Genomic DNA, 12860 nt, shown 5'->3' on the forward strand with positions numbered 1-12860 from the left:
CCCATGTCCTCTGGGCAACATCTCTTTGCTCAGAATGGTGGCCGCAGCATGGTGGCCTTCCAAGGTGGTGACACCCACAACAGAGCATCAAGGAGACCCATCTGGGCCTGCCAGGACCTGCGATGGACAAAAATTTCCCGGGAAATTCAGAATTTGTCGCCTGGTTCCCGTGTGCAGAAGTTGGTGAGGTCGGTGATCACCGGAACCTGGGAAAACCATCCTGCCTCACGGTTTTCCACGGAGCAGACTTCACCTCCCATAATTCAGGAAAACGCCTTTTTTTTTTTTAATTTCTTTTTAATTTATTTATTTAATTTATTTTTTGGCTGTGTTGGGTCCTCGTTTCTGCACAAGGGCTTTCTCTAGTTGCGGCAAGCGGGGGCCACTCTTCATCGCGGTGCGCGGGCCTCTCACTATCGCGGCCTCTCTTGTTGCGGAGCACAGGCTCCAGACGCGCAGGCTCAGTAATTGTGGCTCACAGGCCTAGTTGCTCCGCGGCATGTGGGATCCTCCCAGACCAGGGCTCGAACCCGCGTCCCCTGCATTGGCAGGCAGACTCTCAACCACTGCGCCACCAGGGAAGCCCCAGGAAAATGCCTTTTGTTGCAACGGAGGAGGCTGATTGTGTGGAGACTGCGTGTCTGACAAAGGCCTCAGGTCTGAGCTGTGTGGTTCCCGGGCCACCCCCATTTCTGGAAGCGTCTCTGAGTACAGATGAATCACTGGGTGCCCGGGAGCAGGGCCGTCCGATCTCCTGGTCCAGGGGCCGAGCTGATCTGCTGAAACCTTTCACAGTAGCTGGGCAAATTGCCCAAATGATGCTGTCAATTTGCTTTTAAGTCCCCACTTCAAAGAGGGAGCTCCGATGGGGATAATTGAAAAGGAGAGCCATGTGGGGACGGGGAGGGCTGCTGAGCTGCCGCCCAGATGATGAACGTTAATAGAGCACCTACCACCCAAACGACAGTATGTGACGCTCACACTGTCTCCTTCTGAAAGGAACAATGAGGCATGAGAGTGTGTGTGTGTGTGTGTGTGTGTGTGTGTGTGTGTGTGTGGTTATTTTCAGCAGCCTCAGAGAAGAAAATAATGAGCCAGGAGCTGGAGCCCCAGCTCCTCGCCTTCTCTGGGGAGCACTCGAACTTGAGGGCCAGTCTCTGCAGCCAGAGCCCCTGTTCTAAGAGTCCCGCCCCTGAGAACTGAATTCCCACCTTGCTGTCCTGACTCACCCACCCCGTACAGAACAGGCTCACCCAGAACTCCTCTCTGTGCCCAGAAAACCCTGTATCAGTCAGTTTGTGCTGCGTAATAAAAGGATTCTAAAAATCTCAGAGGCTTCTATGACCTCGTTTTTCTTGCTCATGGCCCACAGGGGCCTGAGAGGTTCTACTCCATCGTGGGTCAGCTGGGCCGGGTTCAGTCTGACCCATGTGGTCAGCATCCCTGATGGGCAGCTCCCTGAGTCACCTCTCCTCCTGGCAAAGTCAGGAGAGCAGGAGAGGCGAGCAGAAGCACGAGGTGCCCCTCACATCCTTGATGCAGAGCGGGACCAATACCGCCACCAAGGAGGCCCACACACTGAAGTGGGGGTGGTGGGGGGGTCCTGCAGGGTCCCCAGGGATGCATTTAGTCCAGGGAGGGAGTGAGGACTTGGGGGCAGGGATGGAATCAGCCTCATGACAGAGGAAAGAAAGGGGAGGGTGCCCTGGATAACCGTGGGAACGTGACCTCCTGCAGACGCCTTCCTCACTAAGGCAACACCAGCCCACCAGCTGAGCCTCCCTAGAACCTAGATTCTGCCCTTCAAACCACTTACAGAACCGCTGCTTTGACCCTGGAACGCCTGTCTTGGCCCCATTACCTGAGTTCCTAACACCCTGAGATACGGGGCTGATGAACTCACTCACGTGCAAGGTTCCTTGTGTGCACACGGGTGTGTCCCGGCTCCCTTGAGGGCGCACTTGACACCTGACGCTGCCCTGAGCAGTGCAGAGCCCATGCCCAAGTCCTCCTTACACCCGGACACCCGACCCCGACACCCTGGACTCCCAGACACAAAAAGACATCTCTTCTCCTTTGGAGATGCGAACAGGAACATCGGAATTCAGCAGGAAGCCACAGTCACACCAGAAAATCTCGATTCTGTGTCCTCCCCAGTAATTTTGTCAAGTAAGCACAGAAACCACCAAGAAAGTGGATAATGAGAGTGCATTTTCTTTTTTCTTTTTTTTCCTTTCCTCACAAAAGCATCTACCTACTTGTTTGAACCAATAGGCCATAAGGACAGACAGAAATGGTTACATCTGACTTCATGAAAGTGATTAAGCCTTTAAAACTCTCCATAGAAAACCACCCCAGCCTTTTAGAATTGCCATCTCCCAGTTGTAACGGGGTGGCAATGAATTGTGTGTCCACGTTCCTGGAGGCCGCCAGCCCCTTGGTTTGAGGCCCCCTTGGGATTTTCTAGTGCCGTCAACGAGCGTCGTGGCAGAGGGGCGGCAGGCCAGGCTGGTGGACAGGCACATTCTCTGTTTAATTGGAACAAGTCAGGAACGTCTCACGGAGGGAACAAGGCTCAGGTTCCCTAAAGCCCCCTCCGCATCAGCCGCCTCCTCCCCGAGCACTCAGTTGCCATCAACAGAGCCAGATGAGAATAGAAACCTCACAGAGACTCTGTCTTGTTTTGCTGGGACATTTCAGCATATTCTCATGGATCTTTCAAAGGAACACAATTATCTGATCCTTCTTAGGGGCAATTAAACTGTGGAAGGAAGGGCACCTCCTGCCTCAGCCCCCGGAGCCTGTCTTTCTGAATCCCATGAGCAATGGTTAAACCATAAACACACTTCAGGGAACCTTCCCAGGAGCAGCTGTGCCCTGTGCAGTGTGGAAGGGATGACATAAGCCCTGGGCTTCGCCAGCACCCCCTGCCCCTCTGGGGGGGTCTTCTCAATGTATTCCTAGTTGCAAATACAGGAGAAGGCGGGCCACCCCACTCAGGGTTATTTCACAGTCCTGGAAGTGGAAGGGAACAGAGATGCTGAAACAGTAGCCAAGGACTTGTGGGTCCCCTGAAGTGGCCACCAATCCTGGTGAGGGTTGACCCTCCCGAATATGGAGGGTGATCTCACTCTGAATGGCTCCTGGGGTCACAGGGGTCTTTCTTGGGTAAACAACCGGCTTCCTAAAAAGAGAAGGAGGACTGTTTGCACAGAGGGAAGTTGTAGTCTTAATACTGTACCCTGTCTGTCTCCCCGGGAAGTCCAAGGAATCGGGAAAAGTCTTCACCTGAGCCGGAAAATGTCAGACCTAACGCAAAGAGATGGATGGTCGGCCCTCAGCACGTGGTTTGCTGGGCGCTCTCTGGACCACCTCTTTGCCTCTCTGTAAAGGTGACGCAGAGGCCACCATCGACCTGGTTCAGTTGTTGTAAAGCTTAAATGAGATGGTGTAGACAAAACACATATTACGTACCTGTCACCTAGTGGGAACTCGATAATGCTCGCCATGGCGTACATTGTGAATCTGAGAGCTTCCCTTCCCAACACGAAGGCTGAGTTATTCACAATCATCACTCAAGACAGAGCAGAAAGAAATCTAGGCTACTTGTTGAGACTAACCAAGTCTGCTCACAAGGAAAATCACAACTTGTCCTCAGTCAACAACTCCGTAAATATTATTTCCACAGAGGGTTAAAGTTTGGGTTTGAGGAGTGAGTGGTAGCTTTGCTCATTCAGGTGGCTTTTAAAAAACAGGATGGGGAAGCAGGCTTCATTCAGCCAGATGCTTCTCAGGAACAAACATACCAAGGAGGGCCGAGGAACCTTCCCTGATGTCCATTCTTCAGAGGACAGACAAGCAGATAGCCCTCCTGGTAGCATTTTCCAGGCGAGAGTCCCAAGCTTTCCTGGACCTCATTCTCACCCTTCTCAAGGAATCAGGATGGAATTACCTCTTCTTTTCTGGACACTGGCCATCCCCAGCGCCAGCTATAAATAGAAGCAGCCGGTCTGAGGGAAGGGCCCTCTCCTTAAAAACTAAACCACCCCAAATCATAGACCTCATTTCTAAAACAATAAAAAAGTATAGGCAAGGTCTCGATGGAACTATTTCCCTCCCACTGAAAAAATAGGATGTTTATCTTCAACGAACAAGAATAACTCTGGTCTCAAGCGGTCACAACATAGAACTTTTATATTTTTTATTTTTCAACTTTCAATCTGGCCTCTGTGGGTGTGTTGCCTGCAACGCAACCCCAGGGTTAAATCAAATCTCTTGACCTTTCACTTAAAGGCAAATGAAAGGCAATTGCTATGCTGTCAAATTGTAAATAATAAATGGAACCATTATTTGGAGGGTTTCCAGTTCTGATGAGCAGCAAGGTTGTTTGGGAAAATCTATAGCAGAGACTAGTATAATTGTAACTTAAACTTGTGTGGTGTTCAATACAAAGTCGTCTCCAAAACTAGTGTGGTTTTCCAGCAGTAACCTGCCTCCGATACAGGACTGCCCGCAAGTGAATGCATGTATCAGATCTGTTTCCTGTCCAGTGTATTTTTTAAAAATACACTTGCCAACATTTGAAAGCAGCATAAAGTCCTTCCCAACAGTAAAAACAAAATCATCCATGTCGTTGGGCCAAAGCTTTGACATTTTAAAAATCATTACAGTGAAAAACAAACTCAACCTATAACATGAGCTACTGTTAGAAATCTTGTGCGAAAGACGCGCCAAATAGAGAACGCTAAAGACCACTTGCTAAAATGAAATCGTTTTCCTTGGGCATCAGTATGGCTTGAATTGTATCCCCCCAAAATTATATGTTGAAGCCCTAACCCCCGGTACCTCAGAATGCACCCTTATTTGGAAACAGGGCTGTCGCAGATGTAATTCGTTGACATGAGGTCACCCTGCAGTAGGGTGGCTCTAATCCAAGGGCTGGAACCTTTACAAGAACAGAAGAACATCATGGGACAACGGAGGCAGGGATCCGAGTGAGGGACCTACAGGCGAAGGGCGGGCAGCCAGCCCCACAAGTGCGACGAGAGGTCAAGAAGGATTCCTCCAGAAGCGTCCCAGATGGAGCACAGCCCTACTGACACCAACACCTTGATTTCAGACCTCTGGCCTCCAGAACGGTGAGAATGTAAATTCCTGCTGTTTTAAGGGGCCCAGTTGCTGTGCTGTGTCCCAGCAGCCCCAGGAAACCAACACAGGCATATACATGGCATCAGTATCATGGAAGGCTTGGGTCTCCAGGCTCTCGACATGAACCGGCTCTTAAGTATACTTTCCTGGCGGCACCCTGGGCGCTCTTGGGCTGGGGTGGTTGCAGGGGGGAGGTGCGTCTGCTTCTGCTGCCCCTTCAGCATTTCCTTCTACAACACCCTCTGCCCTCTGAGCGTCCTGGCTGCCTTCCTTCTGGGCTTTGACAGAGCGGGCTGGCGCAGTTGGCATTTCCGGCTCTGCAGATCTGCCCATCTTCTGAGCAGTGTGAGTCCCAGCAGGATCTGGATTTCTCTTGGTTGGCCCTGAGCTACCCAGGGATTGTGGTCTCTGCCATTCTCATTTCCATGTCCCCAAACGGTCACCGTGATGCAGACTGTCCTCCCTCTGCCCTCCTCCCCCTCCCACCAACACACACGTGGGGCAACACGGCTGCATCCTACAGGTGTGCTTCTGCATCCCAGGAGCACCTCCAGGGAGGAGCACCTCAGTGAGAGTGAACAGCTCTGTCCCCCATCACCCCCCCCTCCCCTTGGTGCTACTTCAAAACGCGTATTGCATTTGCTTGTTTCTGCTTGCACGTCATGTGTTCAGGCTGGACACGTTCATACATGAGATACATTTCTACTCTAACATTTTCTCAACCAAACAGGACCAGGCTGAAGTCAACTTTGGCCCACCCATGCCTAATCTTAACCAAATCCCAGCCACGAAACAGGTGGTTAAGTATATAAGCAAAAACAACTTGTTAAAGGATATTCCAAAAGTATAAAGTGTGCACACACACACACACACACACACACACACTCCGCTGAAGATGATTTAAAACTGGGGGTACAGAGAGACACTTAAAAATTATTAGTACAAGGTGAACTTAGTGGAAAATCTGTAATAAATTCTATACTTAATTTCCTATAGAACCTCAGTATCAAATCTGTGCCCCCTTCCTTGTGCACCTGTACAGAATTGGAGGTGACTCAGCTCCAGCTGCTGTAACAAAGGACCACAGTCTCAGCACCTTAAATGACAGACGTTGATTTCTCAGGTTCGGAGGCTGGAAGTGCGAGGCCAGGGGCCGGCACAGTTGGGTTCTGGTGAGGGCTCTCCTCCCGGCCTGCAGACGGCCACCTTCTCCCTGTGCTTACAGGTCTCTCCCTGGGCTCAGTGTGCACACAGAGAGTGCTCTCTCTTCCTCTTATAAGGCACCAATCCCATTGGGTCAGGCCCCACCTTGACCTCATTTAATCCTAATACCTCCTTACAGGCCCATGTCCAGCACAATCACATTGGGGTAGGGGCTTTGGCCTAGGAATTTGAGCAGGGACACAGCTCAGCCCTCAGCAGGGGATACCCAGTGTCTTGTGGCCTTTTAAAATTACCCAATTGTTGCTGTTTCTGATGCCCTCCGGTCTTCATTTCAGTCTTTGGTGGTCCCGGGAGATGCAGGCAGACTGATGACCTAAAGGAAGGTTTACAAAGGGACTGCTTGCCGTGGTGGGGGCAGGGTTTGGGGGAGCAGTAACATTTAGTGCAATAGATGGGGTCACCGGCCTGAGCACTGGGAAGACAGGGAAGGGGGCGGTGCCCACAGTCCTAGAGCAGCCCTAGGGTATGAGAAGCCTGCGGCAGCAGCTGTGACCTTTAGAGAGAAATGCAGCCCCCACTGCTCCCTGGTGGGGCTGAGGAGGCACCCGCCCTCCTTCTCCCCCTGCCCTCCCATCTCCTGCCTGGCCTGCGTTGGCCCACTAGCAGAAGCCAGGGCCCGGATGGTGTGTGTCTGCCGCCCGGGGAACAGAGCAGGTGGGAGGCTGGAGGTGGGCCCACAGGGGCAAACAAAGGCATCCTGCAGGGGACGCATTTCAAAAACTCCCCTTATTGTCTGTGGAACGAGGCGATGGCTTAGTAACCGGAGGGCACTCCAGAAACACAGTGGGGATTTTTCACTTACTTCTGGAATTTTGAGCATCTCAGGAAAAGTCCACAGTTCATCACCCTGCATATTACTCAGTAACCGCAGGACTCCAGGAAACCACCAAAGAAGGTTAACCACGCATCTGCTGGAAGGAAGACACCAAAGCAAGCAGCTCGCCATCGCTTCTCCAGACACCAGCTCATAGGTCAGGTGGGGACCGGGGCCTGGAAGCAGCAAGGGAAGGAGCGGCCCCCTCGGGCCTCGGTGGACAGAGAGCTCAGGAGCCTGTCCCTCTCACAGCAGGCAGGCTGTCACCACACAAACAGGAGCAGAGGGGGTGGGGAGGAGGGAACCCCACTTACACCCCCAACCTGCCCTGCAGTGCGTCCTCCATCCACTGCGGTGGGGACCCCTTGAGCATCCTGACCCCTCACGTCACCCCCTCGGGCAGCCTGGAGCACAGGGCGTCTGCATCACCGAGACCCAGAGAGAGAAGAAGTGCAGTGCAGGAGAGAAGGCCTGGGGGCTGTGACCCCTTGTGTGAGGCTCCTTCCAGCCTCATTGCAGCTCATACACAAGATTGCCGCTTCAGCAAATACTGGTGTGAGGGACACACACACCCCCTCACCTACGATGAAAAATACACCCATTTCACATTTAAGGGATCCTCGGCCGGGAGCCTTGAGAGATGAAAGGCTACTTTCTCAGTGTTCCATGAGATGGCTTTGCTTCTCTTCTGGGTATTTCCAAAAGGTTCAACAACTGATCAGTGACGTAGAGGAATGACTGAGGAGAAAACAAGCCAAGGAAAGAATTCTAAATATTGGGGGAAACTCTTGGGAATTACAATTTCACTCTTATGTCTAGAAATTTAAACAAGTATTTAAAGTGTCAATAATATTGTAAAGGATTAGGATTGTATGATCGTATTTCCCTGTTAGGATTACATGGTCAATCTTAAACAATTTATTACATAAGGATATTACGGCAGTTAAGGAACAGGGCCACGAATTCTTTCACGCCCTCTGCTCTGTGACTTTGCGCCCCCTCCCAGGAGGAGGTAGAGTCCATTGCCCAGACCATGAATCTGGGGTCGGCCCTGTGATTTCCTTTGGCCAAGGTAACACCAGGGTCTAAGTCTGTCTGGGCTGCTATCACAAAATACCAGAGACCAGCTTAAAAACAACAGACATTTATTTCTCGCAGTTCTGGAGGTGAAGGTCCAAGATCCAGGCGCTGACAGGTTCAGTGTCTGGTGAGGCCCTGCCTGGTTCACAGCCGGCAGCCTTCTCACTGTGTCCTCCCAGGACGGAAGGGGTGAGGGAGCTGCTGCAGACTCTTCTATAAAGGCACTGATCCCAGCTGTGGTGGCTCCACCCACACGTCCTAATCACCTTCCAAAGGCCCCATCTCCTGATACCATCACACTGGGGTTGAGGTTTCAGCACTTGGATTTTGGGGAGACACAAACATTTCCCCATAACAATCAGCCAATGGGGCATCAGCGGAGGCTTGCTAAGAGCCTGGGTACTGGGCTTCTCTCTCTGGCTGCTCTTGGGAGCTCTGATTCAACCATGTGAGCGAGTCAAGGCCAGCCTTCAGGAAGGCGAGTAACACATACCTCCGTCCCCAGTCAGCCCCACCAGCCATAGGCCGGCTGCAGACGCCTGACTGAGCCCTGCACAGACCCACCCGAGGATCCCGGCCCAAACTGCCCACCACAGACTTGTCAGCCAACAAACTGGTCCAAGTCATGTTTGGGGTGGTTTGTTACTCAGCCAAAGCTAGCTGACACAGCAGCCATTCTCTGGTTTCCTTGGTGATGGAGCACAACCCAGAGCCTGAATGGGAGAATGAAACACCAAAACTAGACTTCCGTTCTTGACTTTCCCTGGGAGGTGCGAGGTGTGGGGAGGTTCTGGGAAATGTCAGAAGTTGTCATGGTGATTTGGGAGATCTGTCAGGATGGGCCTCACTGTGAAAATGAGTTCAAATAGGATTGAAAAATGGATTATTTGAAATTGTCTAGTTATCAGTTTGTTAGTAGCAATAAGACTCTTTCCCCATATAATTGTGTTCAATTAAATAGAACTGTCCCATTTGGAAAGGACAAAAGTGGGATGAGAGGAGCTATCATTGAAATAAAGTAAAACAGAACAAGATAAAGCATGAGGTAAGGGTTCCGTCTCCGGCTTTGGCAACTTCTATGCTCCTGCACGAATGCCTTAGAAAGTGTGAACAGACCAGCAGGTGGAGGGGGTCTTTGCGTTTTAAGAGAGACTTTCTTTAGTATAATTCCATCTAAGGCAGTTGGGAAAATGGAAAGGCCATGAAGGCTTATTGTTATTTGTCCCATAAACCTTACGTTCTAATGCTGGACTCTCAGGGGGTTTAAAATGGACAATGTCTGTGTTGATTACGTTTGGATTCTGTCACCCCCAGCTCCTGGATACGGCCTGATTAAGGCATGACTTGCTCTGCAGAACTTACTAGAGCACTAATAGCTGCTGGCCTATTTAGGAAATTATTTTGTCTTGACGAGGGCTGGCTGTCCTGGGACACCGTGTCACATGAGCCATCAGGGACCATGCAGGGCTGAGAGGATGCACTCACAGCCTTCTATTTATAACCGGCTTGCTTGCAGCCGCCAAGTGGTGAGAAGTGGATCGCCAAGCACGCTGGGAGGTTTGGGGGTCCAGTTGCTTCTTCTTTAAACCCGCAGGTGGATGGGAGGTGAGCTCCGTGTGCAGCCCCAAAGGGCATGGAGGAGGGACCAGGGGCTGTCACTCAGGTCCCCGAGCATCTAATGCACGTCACATGCTGTTCTAAGCACTTCACACAGGTCAGCCAACGTACCCACGACCCCAGGAAGTTCTCCAGAGGAGGAAACAGAGGGCAGAGTGAGTAAGTAGTTGTCCAAGGTCATTCAGAATTCAAACCCAGGCAGTCTCGTTTCCAAGCCTGTACATTTACTGCTGACCACAAACAAAAATGAACACAATGAAATATAAATCCAGTATTTCAAAGTGAACTCAGTTGCAAATGTACATGAGACGTTTTCAGTTTCCCCCCATTGGTCCAAAGCGTGCTCAGGTGAGGTCACTTGTCCTACCCCGATCGGTGACCTAGGCAGATGTGGACCTTCCGGGGTCCCTCAGCAACAAGGGGAGTTCCGTCCTGAGTGGAGAAAAGCCGTCCTGCAGCCCCTCGGCAGCCCACCTGCCCCGGGCCCACTGCCGAGCGGCCAAGCTTTCTTCCAACCATCCCAAGATGGGGCTCCGTGGAACTGAGAACCCACGAACGCAGGTGGGGAAAAAGCACACGTTTATTTCCACCAGCCTCTGCTGAAGTGCAGCGTTTCTTTCAGTTACAACTAAATCCACAAACCAGGGTAGTATGAGTAGTATCTGCAACTTAGTCACCAATAGAAAAAGCAGATATTATCCTCTTATATTACAACCATTTCAGATATTATGAAACATCATTCATGTTCATCAGTACTTTAAGATGTAATTACACCTGCCTCTACAGCATTTATTTAATGTAATAATAAAGAAGTATGTGCATGACTATATCAATTTTTTTTTTACTATTTTGACAACTGCATTCATTATAATCAGTTTCTTTATAATGCTAAGTATTATTTTACTGTATGCATTTCTAAATGAACATTCTTTTGCTGAGAAGTGTTCCAGGGGCCTCACTGGACCCCCAAAGGGTCCAGAGCACGTAAAACAGACAGACCAGCAAACCCAAACTGGTCTGGGGGCACTTAAACAGCAGCTGGGTCTTCCTTCTCCCCCTGAGCTTGGGGTCCTGGCCCCCCAGGGAGGGGACGGCAGCCTTCTGTTGAGTTGTGGCAGCACAGGCTGTGCCCTGCGTCTGCTCTCAGCCTCCTGGGGTCCCTGGGCTGGCTCTCCAGGGGCCCGTGGATGAGTTTCCGTAGCTCCCTCCGTCAGACCCTCCGTCCTGGAGAGCCAGCTCTGGCCTGTCTTCTTCCACTCCGGCTGTTTCTTTCTCCCCACGGGTGTGTCACAGCTTCTCAGGGCTGGCGCCCCTTCCCAGAGGTGGCCCCCTTTGGAAAGGGCCAGAAGAGCTGCAGCCAGCTCCCTTCCCCAGGCCCCTCAGCAAAGCTCACAGCTCCAGACGCAGAAACCTGTGGGCGCAGGTGGTGTCCTGCTGCCCCGCGTCACTCTGCTCCTTCCCGGGAGGCCCCCGTCCCAGGGTGCTGGGAGCGGGAGATGCCTGCTCTTCTCTGAGAGGGGTCCACCCCGTCGGAAAGCTCCCGGTCTCCTGGCTCCAGGACGGGGTCTCGGCAGGCACCTCCTCCTCTCCCAGGGGAGGGGAAAGCCTGCCGTCCAGGCTGATGGCCCGCCCTCCCCCCTCATTCTCCTTTTCCTTCTCCGTGGACGGGGTGCAGGTGCGGGGGGGCGGGGGGAGAGCGGTAGTTGAGGGATACAGGCTGTTTCAACTGGATGGGATCTGCCCCCAGGGGTCGACAGCTGTCTTCAGCATCTGTGACACTGGCCGCCTCTCTTTTCTCCAGTTTGGGCCTCCAGTTCCTAGTGAGGGCAGGGGAAGAATGCCACCCACTCAGCATCCCGCAAAGGCTTAGGAAGGCTCTGGGGAGGCGCCATCTGCCAGACTGCTCCTGGAAGCGATGCTTCTCTTCCTCACACCCCCACCTTCATTAAGGATTCCAGGAACCCTTGCCCATTGCAGCGGGAGCCAGGCCCCATCATCCCTATGCTGGGCAGAGGCAGAGAGACGGCCCTCGACCATGACGGGGTGAAAGACACAGGCAATGTGGACAGGATTTCTTTGAGGACCAAGGACGGCTTCTTAAGAGGAAACCATCCGACAACAGTGCAACCAACATCCATTCGTAATTCTTTGAAAATGTGCGTTTTCGGTCTATTTTCACCATAACAATTCATATTCACAGACGCTGGTGAAAGAGTTCATTTTGTGTATTTAGAATTATTCTCCATTCACTCTTCTCCCTACTCGTCACATTTTTAAAAAAGCACGAGCCTGACCATGGATTCTAATTAGTACCTGGTGATTTGCTCCAGGGTAACCTCGTGAAACACTGAGTGAAATGGGAGGGGGCTCCCGGAAATTTTAGCCCAGCACCCCACCCCGTGAGGTGGGGCATTGCAGTGAGAGGCAGGGTGCCCTCTGCCGTTTGTCCTGGGAATTTCTGCTCAGTTGCAAGAGGTCTGGTTGATAAATACACACTGTCACCCTGAATCGGCTAGCAAAGCCAGTTTCCAAAAATTCTGCAGAATTCTCTCATTTGTATCAAAGAAATAAATATCCCCAGGGCAGAGTGTGCGAAGCTTGTCCCAAGCAGCGAATCAAGTAAATCACGGTGGGAAACGTTTCTGCCCAAAGTAAGCGGGGTCCATCCACGGGGAAAGCATGATAAACTACGGAACTGAGCTTCAGAAGTCACCTGCTCCGCTTAAAGCCGGAAGTCTAAAAAAGGCACTTCCTGACCGTGGCCGAATGACTCAGTTTCACCGTGACTCAGCCCAGCTCCCGGTTGCCCAGGGGGCGGAGAGGGAGCTGCACATGTTGTGCAGTCGGGATGCAGAGCCCCCAGAACGGGCGCAGCTATTTCTGGAGGGTAAATGGGGACGGGGGAGCTCACGCAGGCGCTTGCTCAGGAAGTACAAGTGGGGCGTTAATGAGAGGAAACACTCCCCAACTCGGAGGC

Source organism: Balaenoptera borealis (assembly GCF_965194805.1).
Source record: "Balaenoptera borealis genome assembly, chromosome: 18".
In the NCBI taxonomy this organism is placed as follows: Eukaryota; Metazoa; Chordata; class Mammalia; order Artiodactyla; family Balaenopteridae; genus Balaenoptera; species Balaenoptera borealis.